This window comes from Chlorocebus sabaeus, chromosome 8 (genome assembly GCF_047675955.1).
Source record: "Chlorocebus sabaeus isolate Y175 chromosome 8, mChlSab1.0.hap1, whole genome shotgun sequence".
Classification (NCBI taxonomy): domain Eukaryota; kingdom Metazoa; phylum Chordata; class Mammalia; order Primates; family Cercopithecidae; genus Chlorocebus; species Chlorocebus sabaeus.
In genome coordinates, this window is record NC_132911.1 from 103,162,836 (window position 1) to 103,183,809 (window position 20,974).

At 35.0% G+C, this 20,974-nt stretch overlaps 1 protein-coding gene across 8 annotated transcripts in view; it reads left to right on the forward strand.

The window, feature by feature from the left end:
• The window catches only part of VPS13B (vacuolar protein sorting 13 homolog B), an 870,718-nt gene that overhangs the window by 402,920 nt on the left and 446,824 nt on the right, over positions 1–20,974 (forward strand). The gene's annotated exons all lie outside the window — the stretch shown is intronic.

Sequence of the window (20,974 nt, forward strand, 5' to 3'; positions counted from 1 at the left end):
CCTTGAAGAGGTCCTTTACATCCCTTGTAAGTTGGATTTCTAGGTATTTTATTCTCTTTGAAGCAGTTGTGAATGGGAGTTTGCTCATGATTTGGCTCTCTGTTTGTCTGTTACTGGTGTATAAGAATGCTTGTGATTTTTTCACATTAATTTTGTATCCTGAGACTTTGCTGAAGTTTCTTAATCAGCTTAAGGAGGCCAACATCATCCTGATACCAAAGCCTGGCAGAGACACAACAAAAAAAGAGAATTTTAGACCAATATCCCTGATGAACATCGATGCAAAAATCCTCAATAAAATACTGGCAAACTGGATCCAGCAACACATCAAAAAGCTTATCCTCCATGATCAAGTAGGCTTCATCCCTGGGATGCAAGGCTGGTTCAACATACGCAAATCAATAAACGTAATCCAACATATAAACAGAACCAAAGACAAAAACCACATGATTATCTCAATAGATGCAGAAAAGGCCTTTGACATAATTCAAGAGCCCTTCATGCTAAAAATGCTCAATAAATTCGGTATTGATGGAACGTATCTCAAAATAATAAGAGCTATTTATGACAAACCCACAGCCAATATCATACTGAATGGGCAAAAACTGGAAAAATTCTCTTTGAAAACTGGCACAAGACAGGGATGCCCTCTCTCACCACTCCTATTCAACATAGTGTTGGAAGTTCTAGCTAGGGCAATCAGGCAAGAGAAAGAAATAAAGCATATTCAGTTAGGAAAAGAAGAAGTCAAATTGTCCCTGTTTGCAGATGACATGATTGTATATTTAGAAAACCCCATTGTCTCAGCCCAAAATCTCCTAAAGTGTTTTTAAGAACTCTATTGGCCAGGCAGAGAGTAAATAGATTGATTTACTACATCATTTAATATACTAAATGCTCATCTTAATATTTATAAAACTAAAGCTTACTTTATGAAAATGGTGTTTATTTTTAATATAAAAATGGTAAAAGTGGTGTGAAGTGGAATCTCACTGTGGTTTTGGTTTGCATTTCCCTAATGACTAATAATGTTGAACTTATTTTCATGTGCTTGTTGGCCATTTGTATATCTTCTTTAATATTTTATTTCTTTTTATTTATTTATTTTTTGGATCAGGTTTTCTTCTTGCCCAGGCTGAAGTGTGGTGGTGCAATCACGGCTCACTGCCCCCTTGACCTCCTGAGCTCAGTTGATCCTCCCACCTGAGTAGCTGGGACTGCAGGCACACACCACCATGCCCATTTAATTTTTAAATTTTTTTGTAGAGGTGGGGTTTCACCATGTTTTGCAGGTTGGTCTCGAACTCCTGGGCTCAAGTGATCCACCTGCCTCAGCCTCTAAAAGCACTGGGATTATAGGCATGAGTCACCCTGCCCCGCCTAATATTTTCTTCTATTCACATCTTTTGCCCACTTTTTAGTTGAGTTACTTGCCATCTTATAGTTGAGTTGTAGGAGTTCTTTATTATATTCTAGATACTAGACCCTTATAAAATACATGATTTGCAAGTATTTTCTCCTATTCTATACATTGTCTTTTCACTTCCTTGATGGTTTTCTCTGTCATATAAACATTTGTAATATAAAATTTTTATAATATGGATAGTTAAATTATAAACTTATATAATATAAATTGATATTATAAATTTTATAGTATAAACATTTGGCAAGACTTCATCTCTACAAAAAATTTAAAAATTACCCAGATGTGGTGGCTTGTGCCTATAGTCCTAGCTACATGGGAGGTTGAGGTGGGAGGATTGCTGGAGTCCAGGAGTTCCAGGATGCAGCAAGCTATGATTGCACCACTGCACTCCAGCCTGGGCAACAAAGCAAGACCCTGTCTCTGTAAATGAGTTAACTAAATATATATAATACATGATATAAAATATGTAATACATACTATTTTATTATAATTATAAATTATATAAATATGTAATTTTATTTTACATAATTACATAAAGTATATAATATATAATGCAGAATTATGTAAAGAATATATATTATGTAATATATAATATATAAATATAAACATAATGTAAAAAGTTTTCCTGTGCTATATTGGAAATTATTTTCTCACTATTTTTTAATATTAGAAATTAACACATTTCCACAAAGTATGATTTAGTTTTAGAAATATTAAGATGCATATTTAATTTATTAAATGATGTAGTAAATCAGTCTATTTACTCTCCACCTGAATAACCCAGTTCTTAAAACACTTTAATCCTTCTCTCCAGATTAAGAGGTTATTGTCATATATTTTCTTTTATTTTTAAAACTGGGTATCATTATTTTGTAATATAATTGCTTAGATTTGGCATATATAGAACTAAGGCAGAGGTTGGAAAACTTTCTCAACAACGTGCCAGATAGTAAATATTTTGTTTCATCAGCTATATGGTTTCTGTTTTAACTACCCGACCATGCTTTATAGTGCAGAGGCAGCCATAGACAATATGTCAATACACTGGTATGATTGTGTTCCAATAAAACTTTATTTAAAGAATCTGGTGGTTGGCTGCATTTGGTCATGAGCCACATTTGCCTACCTATATGCTAGTGCTTTAGTCGTCATTCCTTTTCACAGCTTAGCCCTTCCTTCTTTCTCAGTTCATTTACTTCTGCCTGAAGTACATCCTTTAGAAGCTGTTTTTGTGATGATCTGATGTTAGCAAACTCAATTTTGTTTCTTTGCCTTTTTTTTTTTTTTTGAAAGATATTTTCTGGGTATATAAATCCTTGTTTATAGTTATTTTCTCCCAGCTCATTAAAGATACTGTTGTGCTGACTGTTGCTTTTCATTGGCCTTTTAGGAGATACAATGTCATTTCATGTTTCCTTGGAGGTCCTTTGTCCTTTTCCTCTGGGTTCTTTTAGGATCTTCTCAGTCTTTGTGTTTTAAAGTTTTAATATTGGAGAATGTGAGTTCTGCAAGTTTTCTGGCATAATTTATTCAGATATTGCCTCTACTTCTTTCTTTCCATACATATGTTGGACATTTTTGGTTTTTTACTGTATTTTCCATGTTGCTTCTTCACTCTTTGATATTTTTTCTCTTTGACTTGCTGACCTGCATTCCAGTTAATCTCTTTAATCTAGTTCATTAATTTTCTTTTCAATTGTGTCTAATATTTTGTTAAAGTTGTTCATTGAATTTTTCAATGTCAACTGTATGAAAGTCTAACATACAGAAAATGGTACAACACTAAGTATACAAATGGCTACATTTTTGTCAGATAAACCCATACATGTTACTAGCACCTGAATAGAGATCAAGAATATTCTCAGTACTCAGAAGATCTCTTGGAGGCAAATTGTGTTTGACATCTAAAACCATAAATTGGTTTTCCTGTTTTTGAACTTCATAGCACTTATTGAATAGCGCTTTTATTGAATTTAAAATTTTACATGGGATATTCTTTTTATCTTGATTCTATTTAAAACTCTTTATTTTAATTAATATTTTTAAGGCTTCCTTTTATTTCTTTCTACATGAAACATTTAACGTATATGATTGCCTAATTTCTGCTCACTCTTGCCTACTATACCTAATATTTCTTGTTTATTCTTTTCTTTTCTGTGCTTCTTATTTTCCTTAGAAATTTCTCTGTAGAAATGTTTTGAAGACTGGTCTGAAAGATTCCTCCTATGCAGGCTTGAATTTACTTCCAACATGTTGGTGGCACTACGAGTTCAGAACAATTTGAAACTAACCCTTGATAAAACCTTTTTATGCCACTTAGGTAATAAAAATTTAAGCTACAACCTCTTATGAGGGCTGGTTTGTGATTGTGGGTTTCCCCCCCCTCTATTCAAGGTTTCATTTTCTGGCAGCGTTTGTAAGAGGATCATATACAGAAGGGAAGAGCAGACAACTTTATTTCTAGTTTACCTGTACATGAATATTCTAGCCAGTTGCATGCCAGCTTTATCCTCTATTATTTTCTGCAAATGTGAGTTAGCTTCAGGCTTTATCTTCAGTCAGACTTAACTTGTCTTCGGTTCAGTGGTAAACACGGATGCTCAGTTTTAACCAACGTTGAAGTGCCTCAGGGCATTTACTTTTCATACCTCTGTGTTTCTGGCTTCCCTCAGCCCCTGGCTTTAATAATCTTTACTCTTTTTGGAAATTCATTAATAAGTTTAAGAAGATATCATTTGGTGTGTACGTGCATGCATATGTATATGTGTACAACATTATATAAATTTTATTTGTGGTATGTGTCACATATAAATATTGTTTAAATACAATATAGTCATCATTTTTATTTTTTTGGAGAGGGATCATTCAACATATTTATCATGTTGCTGTAAATAGAATCCCTCAGTTATGTTTTTTAAAGATGATGTGACACTACTATACTCTGTCTTTTCAAATGATTTTATAAAAGGGCTGATATGTAGTTCCCATAATTCTTTATACCTTCAATACTCATTTAAAATCTCTCTTATTTCTATGAAACTCCTGCCAACATCTACTGCTTGTCTTTTTCGTATGAAAAATTATTTTATTTTCATCTCGTTCTTCAAATACATCAAGAATGACTTAAGAACTGCAGAAGTCTCCATCTTTAAAGCATAAGATGCTATTATATTCTCAGGTGTTTTCTTTGTTTTTGTTTTTGTTTTCTTGCAAGAACTGAGATGGCAAGTTAGTTTATTTTGAACTTGAAGCAAAAAATCACATACCAGATGGAGAGGGCTTGAATCAAATTGAAATTTCCAGCCTATTTTTCATACTCCCTAAGAGAATATAGAGTGACTGCATAATCAACATTGAAACATAAAGTAGAAACAACTTTTTAACCATATGGTTGTTCTCATTGGTCAAACCTACTCTGAGAAAAAGAGATTATTTCAAGATATTTTAATTTTCTTTTGGTCTTAAAAAACTATAGAAATGAACTTCTTATGAATAACCATAAATTTGTCCCTTTTTCTGTTTTTAAGATGGTGTTTATAAAAATATTTGGAATAAGCCTTTGATGCATATGTGTTAAGAGTAATTTATTCTTTGTCTTTACACATGTACCCAGATAGAAAACTTATTTGGAGGTTTATTTACTCATTTCCAGTTTTCAAACAGCCCTTCTGGTTTCGGTGTCATGCCTGTATTCTCTTTTTCAATCTTTCTTGAGTATTGGGACTGATGGCATGAATTAGACTGCTCTTTTATAGCTTCCCCCTCTGGTCCTCGGTCATTTGCTATTTACACACATTCCATCTTTAAAAAACTTGTGATATATTTCACTTACTGTCATTTCCTCTCTTGTTCTTATTAGTCTTTTTTGATTTATAATGCTTTTTCCTTTTCATTGTCATTTTGTTGGTTTCAAAATGTAGATAACTTTCAATCATTTATGTTCAAGAATAAGGGATGTCTAAATCCATGCCACCTCCTATTACATGCCTTTCCATTCTCCTTCTCTGATACTATTGTTTTATATTTAGCTCATTTTTGTTCAGTAAATGTTTCTTGGTAAGTATAGAGGATGGATTGGGGGTAATGGGAGAAAGTAGGAAACCTGGAGGCAAGATTAGTTAAATATTACAGATAGCCATTATAGCTTAGAAGAAAGGATTGTCAGAACCAGGGCAGCTCATCATCACTGGCCATCAGAGAAATGCAAATCAAAACCACAATGAGATACCATCTCACACCAGTTAGAATGGTAATCATTAAAAAGTCAGGAAACAACAGGTGCTGGAGAGGATGTGGAGGAATAGGAACACTTTTACACTGTTGGTGGGATTGTAAACTAGTTCAACCATTATGGAAAACAGTATGGCGATTCCTCAAGGATCTAGAACTAGAAGTACCATATGATCCAGCCATCCCATTACTGGATATATACCCAAAGGATTATAAATCATGCTGCGATAAAGACACATGCACACGTATGTTTATTGCGGCACTATTCACAATAGCAAAGACTTGGAATCAACCCAAATGTCCATCAGTGACAGACTGGATTAAGAAAATGTGGCACATATACACCATGGAATACTATGCAGCCATAAAAAAGGATGAGTTTGTGTCCTTTGTAGAGACATGGATGCAGCTGGAAACCATCATTCTCAGCAAACTATCACAAGAACAGAAAACCAAACACCGCATGTTCTCACTCATAGGTGGGAACTGAACAATGAGATCGCTTGGACTCGGGAAGGGAAACATCACACACCGGGGCCTATCATGGGGATGGGGGAAAGGGGAAGGATTGCATTGGGAGTTATACCTGATGTAAATGACGAGTTGATGGGTGCTGACGAGTTGATGGGTGCAGCACGCCAACATGGCACAAGTATACATATGTAACAAACCTGCACATTATGCACATGTACCCTAGAACTTAAAGTATAATAATAATTAAAAAAATATATATATATATAACTCCTGTCAAGGTCATCAGTGACTTCCATTTGGCTAAATCAAATGATGGACTTTCAGGTTTTTGCTTACTCGACATACTAACAAATAATGACATTGCTGACAACTCCCTCCTCCTGGAAATACTTTCTTTCCTGTCTTCTCTCAGCTCTTCTACCTTTCTGACCACTCGTCCTCAGTTACCTATGGAGATCCCTCCTCCTCTATGTAACAAACCTTCACGTTATGCACATGTACCCTAGAACTTAAAGTATAATAATAATAATAATAATAAAAATTACACAGCCCAAGGGGAAAAAAAAAAAAAAGAGATACTGGGACAGAATAGAGAGAAATGTTTAAAAGGTTGACAAAAACTGTCCAAACTTAATGACTGGATTAGTTATGGATAGGAAAGGAGAGAAAAAAAATCTGCAGAATAACTCCATGGTTCCTGGCTTAGATGTCTGTGTACACATTTATATAGTTAATATTATGGTTAGAGGGCCAGTTCTGGGTGTGCACGGTGAGATGGATGAATTTAGTTTGGTTCATATGATGAAGGATCCATGGGATATTTAAGTAAATAAATCTGATGAGCTGCTGCATATATGGATCTAGAGCTCTAAAGAGGGATCATAGTTAGAGACACAAAATGACCACAGGGAAAACATGAAAAAAAATGGGATTATCCAAAGTCATTTATAGAGTGACAAATGAAGTGGGATCTGCATATAACAAGGCGGGGAACAGTAATGTTATGGGATGAGGAAGGACGGAATAATTTGTGATGGAAACTACCAATAGAAGGTTAAGTAAGTGAGGAAAAACCATGAAGCACTAGTCTTACAGAAGACATAAGATTGGATCATGTATAAATGGTTGGACCATTTATAAATGTAGCCAATAAGATAAGGACTAAAAGCTATAAGATTTGACAATTTTAGGTAACTGGTTTCTTTTACCACAGTATTTTCAGAAGAATGATTTTTTTTTTTTTTTTTTTTTTTTGAGACAGAGTCTCGCTCTGTCTCCAGGCTGGAGTGCAGTGGCATGCTTACTCACTGCAACCTCTGCCTCCCAGGTTCAAGCGATTCTGCTGCCTCAGCCTCTCGAGTAGCTGGGACTATAGGCACGTGCCACCACGCCCAGCTAATTTTTGTATTTTTAGTAGAGATGGGGTTTCACCATGTTGGCCAGGATGATCTTGATTTCTTGACCTCTCGATTCACCCCCCTTGGCCTCCCAAAGTTCTGGGATTCCATCGTGAGCCACCACGCCTGGCCAGAAGAATGATTTTAATGCCAGTCAGTGATGGTGGCTTGAGAACTAAAAAGGAAGTGAAGAACTGATTTAATAAATAATTTGTTTAAAAAATATTATTTGAGAAATGACAGGAGTAAAAGGGTGGTACCTGAAAGTATATATACCTTGATATTCTTTGGGTGCAGGAAACAGAAACCAAGTCAGGATAACTAAAGCAAAAATGAAACTTAATGATTCATTGTCTATATTCTATTGTAGAAAACAACTTTGGCTTTCAGTTAAAGTTTTAATATTACTCCCACCATCTGACTCTAGTGGTTATGAAGACCATATATTCAATTAAAAATTTCTTTTCTGCCGGGTGTAGTGGTGCATGCCTGTAATCCCAGCTCTTTGGGAGGCCGAGGTGGGGAGATCACAAGGTTAGGAGATCAAGACCACCCTGGCCAACATGGAGAAACCCCGTCTCTACTAATATACAAAAAATTAACTGGGCATGGTGGCATGTGCCTGTAGTCCCAGCTACTCAGGAGGCTGATGATGCAGGAGAATCGCTTGAGCCTGGGAAGCAGAGGTTGCAGTGAGCCAAGATTGTGCCACTGCCCTCCAACCTGGCGACAGAGCAAGACTCTGTCTTAAAAAAAAAAAAAAATCTTTTCTTTATCTTTTTTTTGCTTGTCCTCATAACTCCTGAGAAAATATTTTTCTCTTTCTTTAGCATTGCTTGTTTCTCATTCTGGGATTCCAAATTTCTAATAAATTTGCAATTCTTTGAGACCAATTATTTAGATTCAAGATGAAATAGACCACATAAAACATATTCTTATGTAACTAAGATTATATACTCAAACCTTTTATTTTTATGGAAATATGTTGGTATATTGCATCTGTTAATATTTATCTGACTTTATAAGCAAAAAATATGATACAAAATTTAATAATATTAAAAATTACTCAGGATTATCATTGTGAATGCAACCAGAATAAATATAATACAATGAGACCTTTTTATTTATACCTTAAAGCCTTTTCAGTATACTGAGAAATATAAAAATGACATGAATTTGATTCAGTACACCTTGAAACATAATCTACAACTTTATAGGTAAGGGAGTTAGTTGGCACAGCATTCTAAGGGTATCTGTTTCTTTCTTTTAATTCCTAAAACCTAGGCTGATACTTACTTCAACTGTCTGTCCTCTCTATCCCACTCAATCCTCCAGCCTTTTTTTGGATTTCTTTATTTTCCTAAATTTCCCATATTTGTCCCATTCATTCAGCAAATACATATTGAGCACCTACCATGTGGCAGTCACATAGAGAATACAGATTTGAACAAGACAGATATGGTGCTTGCTCACTGATATTTTACAAACTATTGGGAAGAGTAGTGCAATAAATAGTCCTTGGTTGAATCTTATGTATTACTGGCTATTGATATCTTTTCCTAAGGGTTATAAAGATTAAATGAGATATACATTACTTTAAACAGTGTCTGGTAAATGCTCAGTAAAAACCATTATGGTTCTCAGCATCTACATAGGATTTCCAAATTCCATGGCCTGGTTTTCAATCTTTGCTGTTTCCCAGATACATTTTCTTTTCTTGGTCTCTTCTGCTGCCATGTTCCTGGAACCCTGTATGGAACTCTGTCTCTGTAATAGGCTTATAACTCTTCACTTCTTTTAATTCACTTATAGAATCACAAAGAAATATTAAAGAATAAAGTAGAGTTTGCTGAAGATGTCCTACCATAGGGAAGAGGTGGTACTGGTGTACCCTGTATCAAACAGTCTTTAAAGTGGCTGTTAGTCTCTTAGACATGTTTGTACATCACAATGCTTATTTGGCCCTTTTCTCTTCCTCTTTAATCTCTTGACCAAAGCAATTTGAAATTCCTCTCCTTTTATCATGCAGAGTAATTTAGTTATTTTTGCATGCAATCCTTTTCATGACTTCCTTTGGTATATTTTAAAATCCTTAACATGACCAACAAGACCCCGTAAGAATTGGCCCTGCCCACCTCTCCAGTTGTATTTTCTGCTGCTCTCTGCTGCTTGCTTTGCCCAACTCTAGCCCTAGTATCCTTTCTGTGTTCTTGGAATAAGCACAGCACTGTCCTGTCACACTGCCTTAGCATATGCTACAAACATGAATTCCTCCTTCCCAATCTATCCTCTAGGCATCTTTCTCCTTCTCCTCCTTCGGGCTTCAGGGTATTTCATTTATCAGGTCCCTCAACACTGTGCTGTCTTTGTACTCCAGTCATCACTTCTACAAACTATCCTAATTTTAACTGTTTTTGTTCAGTATCTCATTCCCCTACTAGGGTGAAAAGAGCAGGAGCCGTACCTGTCTTGTTCATTGCTGTATTCCCGTTATTTAGCACAACACATGCCACAAAAGAGGAGTTCACTGTACATTCTCGGGCCACATGAAGTTTTCAAGTTATTCATGATAAATAGTTTTTGGTTACTATAAGGGAGGAAGAACTTAATAAATTAAAAAGTTACCTTCTCACTTATCTTAAGATCCATAAACAATTGAAAAATAATTCCTGGTCTTTACAAATTGAAAAAAAGGAAAAAGATGCATTACATAGATGATTAATAGGATGAACAAAAAATTCTCTATAGATTTGAGGCTCTGTCTTTACTGAACTTGGACTTCTAAAGTTCAAAATGAGGAACTGTTTGCTGAAATGTGTCATCTGATTTCAATTGCTGTGGAAAGGGAGAGATGATCTCTAATATAGCCAGCTCCAATCTGTGTAGGGTGTTTGGGTCAAAATCAACATCTTGAGTTTCATTAGGGAGCACTTGCAGTGAGCCTTGCAGATGTAATTTGCTATATCCAGCCAACACCTCTGAGCAGATGGATTTCTACACTATGCTTAACAGAGGTTTGTTTTTTCTTCTTTGAATGAATTGCCTGTGACTTTTGTAAAATATTTTGACAGAAATGGAATATTGAGATCATTTATAAATTAAAACTTTGCTGTTGTTGGATTTAGTGAGTTTTAATAGAAACTGATGTGAAATTATTTAGCATTTATGAAAAACACAGGGGCTGCTTTTTCATGTAATTCTTGATCACCTTAGTGGTTTATATATATTGTTCCATTCTAGGTTTTTTAAGTCATAGTTTTATAATCATAATTTCCACTTGTTCTGAAAGATGATGATGTACTGTTAAAATTATTTTCTTTCCAATTTCACTTAGTGTGTTTGACTTTAATCCTCAAACTGTGTATGCAAATAGGATTCCTTGGGGAGAAAAGGAAGCTCAGAAACTAACTTCTAATTTGTTTTTGATGATGATGTTTTTAAATGAATTTCTTGGGAACAATCATGTATGTATTAGTAGTAAAATTAAGCTGTTGTACTACCTAAATATACTTAATATAATTGCTGTAGACATTATTCTTCTCTAAGTAGCTCACATTCAGCCTTCTTTGTCATTTATTTTGTTATGGGTTCTATAGCTTTTAAAGGCTGAAAAGGAACATTACCCTATTTATTCCTTGCTTATCAATTTTGCATTTCCCAATCTCCTCCCTCTCCCCACCACACGTATTTTAAAAACCAAACCAATATGGCAGACCTAACATGCTGTCATATTTTTCCTGATCACATTTTTAGACTTTATTTTTTAAAGCAGTTTGAGGTTCATAGCAAAATTGAGAGGAGGGGACAGAAATAACTCATATATCCCCGCTCCTAAACCTGCACAGCCTCTCCAATTCAGTACTGATGAACCTACAGGGATACATAATTGTCACCCAAAATCTGTAGTTTACTAGAGGACTCACTGTGGGTGTTGTACATTCTATGGACTTGGAGAAATATATAATGACATATATTTGTCGTCATAGTATCATGCATAATATTTTTACTGCCTCCAAAACCACCTGTGCTCAACATACTCATTTCTTAGCCCCTACAAACACTGATATTTTCCCTGTCTCCATAGCTTTGCCTTTTTAAGAATGTCATATAATTGGCATCAAACAATATATAACTTTTTCGTATAGGATTCTTTGACATAGTAATTTACATTTTTGCTTCTTCCATGTATTTCCATGGCTTGATAGCTTTTAATTTTTTGAGACAGGGTCTCACTCTGTCACCCAGGCTAGAGTGCAGTGGTACAATCATAGCTCACTGCAGCCTTAACTCCTGTACTCAAGTAATTATCCTGAGAAGGACTATTTGCCACCTCACCTGGCTAAATTTTTTTGTTTTTAAATTTTTGTAGAGACAGGGTCTTGCTATGTTGCATAGGGTGATCTCTAACTCCTGGTCTCTGGTGATCCTCCATCTTGGCCTCCTAAAACACTGGGATTACAGGTGTGAGCAGCGGCACCTGGCCAATAGCTCATTTCTGTTGTGCTAATATTTAATTGTCTGGATGTACTACAGTTTATCCATTCATGTGTGAATAGACATCTTGGTTGCTTCCAAGTGTTGGCAATTTTAAATAAAGCTACTATATTCCTCCATCTGCAGGTTTTTGTGTGAACCTATGTTTCCAGCTTCTTTCGACAAATACTAGGGTACATACATGATTGCCAGATCGTATGGTAAAAATGTTTAGTTTGGTAATATACCACCAAACTGTCTTCATTTTGCATTCCCACCAACAGTGAGTGGGAATCCCTGTTGTTGCACATACTCACTAGCATTTGGTGTTCTGAATTTTGGCTATTCTGATAGGTATGTAGTGGTATCTAAATGCTGTTTAAATTTAGTTTCCTGATGACATGCTCTGTGAAGCATTTTTTCATATGCTTATTTGCCATCTGTATATCTTTGATTGATGGGTCTGTTAAGGTCTTTGGCCCATTTTTAAAAATAGGCTTTGCTTATTGTTGAGTTTTAAGAGTTCTTTGTATATTTTGAGTAATAGTCCCCTATCAGATGTTTTGGCAAATATTTTCTCCCAAATTTGCTTTTCTTTTTGTTCTCTTGAGTGTTTTTGTTTGCAGAAAGTTTTAATTTTAGTAAAGTCCAGATTATCAGTTCTTTCTTTAATGGATCAAGCATTTGGTGTTACATGTAAAAAGTCATCAAAAAGTCAAGGTTATCTAGATTTCCTCCTGTTATCTTCTAGGTGTTTTACATTAGGTCTTGGACTAGTTTGTTCTTGCATTGCTATAAAGAAATACCTGAGACTGGGTAATTTATAAAGAAAAGAGGTTTAATTGGCTCACAGTTCTGCTGGCTGTACAGGAAGCATGGTGGCATCTGCTTTGCTTCTGGGAAGGCCTCAGGAAACTTACAATTATGGCAGAAGACAAAGCAATAGCCAGCACTTCACATGGCTGGAGCAGGAGGAAGAGAGGGAGGGTGGGGGGCGGTTTCACATACTTTTAAACAGCCAGCTCTTACTGAAGTATAATTTATATAATGTAACATTAACACTTGTAAGTATACAATTCTGTTATTTTTATTAAATTTATTAAGATGTATAACCATGATCATAATACAGTTTTAGAACATTTCCATTATCCCAAAAGTTTTCTTGTGTCCTTTGTAGTTGATCCCTGCTCCTACCTACAGCCCTAGGCAACCCTGATCTTCTTTCTGTCCCTATAAATTTGCCTTTTCTGGACATTTTAATACACTGGAATCATACAATATGTAGTCTTTTGCATCTGGCTTCTTTCACTTAGTGTAACATTTTGGTATTCTTCCATGACGTAACATGTATCAGTAGTTTGTTCCTTTTTATTGCTGAGGAGCATTCTGTTGTATGATAATGCTACATTTTATTTATCAATTCACCAGTTGATATATATTCTACTTTTTGCCTATAGTGAATAATGCTGTTACATATATTTGGGTACATGTGTTTGTATGGACAAATGTTGTAACTGATCATTGATAGAGTCTTTATGGTGGAATTATTGGGTTGAATGGTAAATTTATGTTGAACAGTTAAAGAAACTCCCAAATCACTTTCTAAGTGGTTACACTGTTTTACATTCTTATGATCGATTTGTTAGGGTTTTACTGTCTACACATCCTTACCAACACTTGGTATTTTAGCCATTCTGATGGAGATACATATAGTGATATCTTATTGTGGTGTCAATTTGCATTTTGTAATGACTTATAATGTTTCATGTTTTTCATGTATGTAATAATTTATACACCTTCTTTAATGAAATGTCTATTCAAATCATTTTCCCATTTTAAAGTTTTCTTCTTATTTTTGAGTTCTAAGAGTTTTTTCTTATATATTCCAACTGTCTTTTTTTCTGATATATGCTTTGCTAGTGTTTTCTTCCTGGATGTGTGGCTGTGTGGCTGTGGCTTTTCTTTTCTTTTTTTTTATTTTTTGAGATGGAGTCTCACTCTGTTGCCTCAGCTGGAATGCAGTGGCACAATCTTGGCTTACTTCAACCTCCGCCTCCCGGGTTCAAGCGATTCTCCTGCCTCAGCCTTTCAAATAGCTGGAATTATAGGCATGAGCCACCATGCACGGCTAAATTTTGTATTTTTAGTAGAGACGGGGTTTTACCATGTTGATCTGTCTGGTCTCAAATTCCTGGCTTCAAGAGATCTGCCCGCCTCGGCCTCCCAAAGTGCTAGAATTACAGGCATGAGCCATCACGCCCAGCGTGATGAGAATCTGGTTATGAGAATCTAATCTTTTCATTTTCTTAATAGTTACTTTTGAAGCATAAACATTTAAAATTCGTTGAAATCTATTTTGTCGATTTTTCTTTCTTTTATGAATTGTGCTTTTGGTATCATTGTCTTAGCTCTTACATTTAGATCTATGATACATTTCAAGATAATTTTGCTTATAATGTGAAAGAGTCTAAGTTCATTTTATTGCATGTGGGTATTATAATTGTCACATTACTATTTGTTTAAAAGACTATCCTTTCTCCATTGAATTGTCTTGGCATCTTTGTTGTAAATCAGTTTATCATTAATATAATTTATTCCCCCTGGACTCTCACTTCTGATCCATTGATATAAATGCTTGTCCTGGTGTCTGTATTATATTCTTGATTACTGAAATGTCAAAGTAAGTTTGGAAATTAGGTCATGTAAGTCAGAGATCCCCAACCCATGGGACATGGACTGGTGAGTGGTGGGTGAGTAGGCATTACTACCTAAGCTCTGCCTCCTGTGAGATCAGTGACAGCATTAGATTCTCATAGGAGTGTGAACCGTGCATACGAGGGATCTAGGTTGCGTGCTACTTATAAGAATCTAACTAATGCCTGATGATCTGAGGTGGAACAGTTTCATCCCCAAACCACCCCCTAACCCCAGATCATGGAAAAATTTTCTCCAGAAAACCAATCCCTGGTGTCAAAAATGTGGGGGCCGCTGATATAGTCATCCAACTTTCTTCTGTTTTGAAATTGTTTTGTCTGTGTTTTTCACATTTTATAAAAATGTTGACATCTGTTTATCAATTTCTGTAAAAAGAGACTGCTAGAATTTTGGTAGGAATTGATTTTAATTTGTAGATCAAGTGGGAAAATTTGCCATCTTGACATTATTGAGTCTTTGGATCTGTGAACACAGCATGTTTATTTAGATCTTCAGAAATGTTTTGCAGATTTCAGTATACTAGTCTTATACTTCTTTTGTTAAATTTATTCATATGTATTTTACTTATTTGATGCTATTGTGATGGAATTATTTTCTTATTTTTCCTTTTGTATTCTTTATTCCTGGTATATAAAAATACAGTTGAATTTTTTTTTTTTTTCTTCTATCCTGAGACCTTGCTGAAGTATGGTTTACTAGTTCTAGTTGTCTTTACTTTTTGTTCTCTGGGATTTTCAATATATTAAATCATGCCATATGTGAATAAAGACAGTTTTACTTTTTTCTTCAGAATCTTTTGTGTAATTTTGCATAGAAATAGTGAAAGCAGACATCCTTGCCTTATTCCCAATCCTAGAGGGAAAGCATTCAGAATGATGGTAGCTGTGAGTTTTTCAGAGATGCCCATCATCATTTTGAGAATGATCCCTTTTATTCCTAGTTTAATTGAGACCTTTTATTTATTTCTTTTTTTGAGACAGAGTCTCACCCTGTCTCCTAGACTGGAGTGCAGTGGCGCAATCTTGGTTCACAGCAACCTCTGCCTCCTGGGTTCAAGTGATTCTCGTGCACCATCATGCCCAGCTGTTTCTTGTATTTTTAGTAGAGACGGAGTTTTGGCATCTTGACCAGGTTTATTTTGAACTCCTGACCTCAAGTGATCTTCCCACCTTGGCCTCCCGAAGTGCTGGGATTATAGGTGTGAGTCATCACACGAGCCATTTTATTGAAACCTTTTTAAAAATCATGAATTGCTTGTTGATTTTATCAAAATTTTTTTGAATTTGTTGATATCATGTGGTTTCTATGCTTTTTGCTGTTACTATTGTGTATTACATTAACCAATTCTATATAATTAATTTTTATATATAATTAACAATCAATCATGTGAACCTAGTATTTCTCAACTATATCTCATTTGGTCATAGGGTGTTACCCTCTTTATATGGTGCTGGATATGATTTGCTATATTTTTAAAGGATTTCTGTATCCATGTTTATTAAGGGGTTTTAGTCTGTAAATTTCTTGTAGTGACTTTGTCTGCTTTTCATGTCAACTTAATGCTAGCCTCAAAGAATGAGTTTGGAAGTCTTTCATTCTGTCCTGCTTTTTTCTTTCCCTAAATGTTTGATACAGTTTACCAGTGAAGCCATGTGGAACTGGTAGAACTTTTTTCGATGAAAAGTTTTTAAATGAATAATTTAATTTCTTTGTTATAGGTCCATACAGATTTTCTTCCTTCTTTAGTCAGTTATGGTAAGTTGTATCTTTCTTTTTTTTTTTTTTTCTTTTGAGATGGAATCTTGCTCTGTCGCCCAGGCTGGAGTGCAGTGGCGTGATCTCAGCTCACTACAGTCTCTGCCTCCTGGGTTCAAGCCATTCTCCTGCGTCAGGCTCCTGAGTAGCCAGGATTACAGGCACTCACCAACACGCCTAGCTAATTATTTTTAGTAGAGTTGGGGTTTCACCATGTTGGCCAGGCTAGTCTCAAACTCCTGACTTAGATGATTTGCCCGCTTTGGCCTCCTGAAGTGCTGGGATTACAGGCATGAGCCACTGTGCCCAGCCGGTAATTTGTATCTTTCTAGAAAGTTATATATTCATCTTGAGTTATCTAATTTGTTGGTATAAAGCTGTTCTTAACATTCCCTTTTAATCTCTTTTACTTTTGAAGAGTTAATAATGATATTCTTTCATTCCTCATTCTGGTAATTTTGACTTATCCCTTTTTTCTGCGTTAATTAAGCTAAAGGATTGTCAGTTTGATAATCCATTAGAAATAACTTAATTTCATTGATTTTTTTTCCTATCATTTTTCGTTTTCATTTCATTGGTTTCAGCTCTAATCTTTATTATTTTCTGTTTTAATAGCTTTGTTTTTAGTTTTATTATTTCTCATCTTAAGGCTAAAGCTTTGATTATTGATTTGAGAAATTTATTCCCATATGATGTGGGCATTTAATGCTATAAATATCTCTTTAATCACTACTTAAGCTGCATCCCAGAAATTGTGATATATTTACATTTTTTATTTGCTTATTTTTTTTTTTTAGACGGAGTCTCGCTCTGTCGCCCAGGCTGGAGTGCAGTGGCCAGATCTCAGCTTACTGCAAGCTCCGCCTCCTGGGTTTATGCCATTCTCCTGCCTCAGCCTCCCGCATTTTTTATTTTCTTTAAAGTATTTTATTATTTTCCTTACGATTTCTTCTTTGGCCCCTGGGTTATTTAGAAATGTGTTGTTTAACTTCCAAATATTTCACAATTTCACAGATTTCTTTTTGTTGCTGATTTCTAATCTAATTCCATTGTGGTCAGATAATATACTTTATATGATGTTCATTCTTTTACATTTATTAATACTTGTTTTAAGGTCTAGCATATGGTCTGTTTGGGAGATTGTTGCATAGGCACTTGAATGTGTATTCTGCAGTTCTTAGCTGCAGCATTTTATTAATATATATGCCAGTTACGTTGAGTTGGTTGATAAACCTGTTCATTTCTTCTGTCACCTTATTGAGTTTCTAATTATTCTATCAATTATGGAGAGTGGGATATTTAAATCTTCAAGTGTCATTTTTTAGTTGTCTATTTTATCATTTAAATTCTGTCAGTTTTTGATTCATGTACAGTCATGAGTCACTTAACAATATGTTCTTAGAAATGCATCATTATGCAATTTCGTCATTGTGCAAACATTATAGCATATGCATATACAAACCTAGATAACATAGCCTCCTCTACATTTAGGCTATAGCCCATCTATGGTAAAACATATTGCTGTTAGGCTGCAAACCTGTACAGAATGGAACTGTACTGAATACTGTAGACAATTGTAAGTTTTGATAAGTATTAATTGTTAATAATAGCAAGTATTTTTTTTATCTCAAATGTATCTAAACATAGAAAAGGTACAATAGAAGTATGGTATTGGAATCATATGGGACCACCATTGTATATGCAGTCTGTCACTAAGTGAAACATTGTTATGTAGCACATAATGTATTTTGAGATTCTGTTGTTAGATGTGTATGTACCTATAATTGTTAGATTTTACTAAAAAGTTGGCCCCGTTTATTATTATGAAATATCTGTCTCTGTAATACTTCTTGTCTTAAATCAGTTTCTATCTGTTATTAATTATAGCTACTTCAACTTTCTTATGGTTGTGGTTCAATAGTATACCTCTTTCCATCTTCTTACTTTAAACCTAGTTTTGGTTTTGAATGAAAGTGTTTCTAGTTTAAACAGTATTTTGTTAATCTTGCTATTTAATGCAGTCTGACAATCTCTGATTTTTAAATGTGGCTTTTAACATTTTCATTTAGTGTAATAATAATATATTTGAACTCACTTGGTAATTTGCTATTCATTGTCTGTTTTTCCTGCCTTTTTTGTTACTCTGTTCCCCTTTTACTACTTTATGTGCTTTGTATCTGTACTTTAGTGTACCATTTCATTTTCTCTATTCATTTTTTTCCTATGTATATTTTTAATGGTGGCTCTGGGAACTGTATTATGACTTGAATTTATATTCTACCTCAGTTAAACTCCTAAATTAATTCTGGTGAATTATGGAAAATTTGTTCTAATTTATATCTAATCTTTATCCCCCTGTATTGACACATTTATTATATCTACATGTAACATAACCCAATATTACAGTGTTATAAATGTTGTTGTATATATTCAGTAGCATTTTCAAGTACTTAAGAGGAGAAATGACGAATACTGTATCTGTAGAGTCTTCATATAACCCAAATATTTGTTATATCCAGTGCTTTTCGTTTCTTTCTGTACATTGGAGTTAACACCTGAAAGATTGAAGGACAAGGTATTTCTGGTAAGGAAGATCTGACACCATTAAATAATCTGAGTTCTTGTTTATGAGAGAACATCTTTGTTTCACTTTTAGTTTTGAAGGATAATTTCACTGGATATAAAATTATTGGTTGACAGTTTTTTTTTCTTTCCCCCTTCCTTGGTAGTGTTACCAGTTTCCACTGATAGTATTGCTGAGTGTGGACATTGTTCACCACTTCAAATCAAGTGACCTCTCTTTGATCATGGCAGCAATGCCACCAATCCTCATAGCTTCCCTTATAGAACCTCCTCTGTGGTAGAGATAGAAATGGCCTCATGCAAGAACATCACAGATTCTCACTCTTCTTATCCAAAGTTCAACAGTTCTTCAAGCATAAATGCTTTTCTCATTATTTTCATCCCAAAGTGCTGAAATGGTTGTGTTTTTTGTTAAATGTTGTATCAACTATGTCTAGCTTTGCAGTTTATTTTTGGAAAGATGATTTTTAAAAAACTGCTTATTTGGCCATAACTGCAAGTCTAACCCAAATTCTCTTCTTTTCTCAAGCTACTTCATATATTACTAGTTGTTGTTGTTGTTGTTGTTTTTTTAATATTTAGCCTGGAAATGACTGCATTTCACTGTCTCCTTAGATTGGCCCCATTACAAGTAAGGAAATGCAATGCATTGTGACCTATGCAGAAAGAGTTACTGGTGACTGCTTTATACTGAAGACAACTGTGAGTGTGGTAGGCAGAGTGTGTGCAATGAATAGCACAAATGTATAATTACATACTCTCTCAGATTTTCATTTTCATGAAATGAAGTCCAGCTTTGGATCATTCCAACTCTGTGACATCTGAGGTTTTCTTCTTACATTCCTGACAATATTTAGGAAAAATTACTTCTGACTTTCATTAATGATTTTGCAAGCTTTTCTAACTTATTTAATGTCTTTCCATTCCTTATAGTAGCTATGATAATTTTTTTTTACCAATTTCTTTAAGATTATCTAATTGTTTTCCCTACTCAACAGGCAACCTTCATATTACTTCAGTGGAAGTGAGTGAAAGCATTGACAGTTTCTCACCCAGACCCATCAAATTCCTAATAAAGAGCCTTTGCAATTCTCGTAGAATATTTCTCTTCCAAATAGTTCCACAGTTCACTCTTCGAAGAATTCCACTTTCTCATAGAGACCTTACTAGAGTATGGTATCTTAAAATGACACCACCATCAACTGGTGTCCCATTACCCTGCTAATTGTTCTCCAGAGCTTTTATCAACATTGAAATACTAAATATCAGTTGATTAATAGTTGATTATCTTTCCACCACTAGAATGCAAGCCCTATGAAAACAATGAGTGTGCATTGCTCAGTACTGTGTCCCTAGATCCTAGAATGAGGTCACATAATTTTAACTCAGAATATTATTTCTTTTTTTTTTTTTTAAATTTATTTATTATTATTAGACTTCAAGTTGTAGGGTACATGTGCACAACGTGCAGGTTTGCTACATATGTATACTTGTGCCATGTTGCTGTGCTGCACCCATCAACTCGTCATTTACATCAGGTATAACTCCCAATGCAATCCCTCCCCCCTCCCCCCTCCCCATGATAGGCCCCGGTGTGTGATGTTCCCCTTCCCGAGTCCAAGTGATCTCATTGTTCAGTTCCCACCTACGAGTGAGAACATGCGGTGTTTGGTTTTCTGTTCTTGTGATAGTTTGCTAAGAATGATGGTTTCCAGCTGCATCCATGTCCCTACAAAGGACACAAACTCATCCTTTTTTATGGCTGCATAGTATTCCATGGTGTATATGTGCCACATTTTCTTAATCCAATCTGTCACTGATGGACATTTGGGTTGATTCCAAGTCTTTGCTATTGTGAATTGTGCTGCAATAAACATACGTGTGCATGTGTCCTTATAGCAGCATAATTTATAATCCTTTG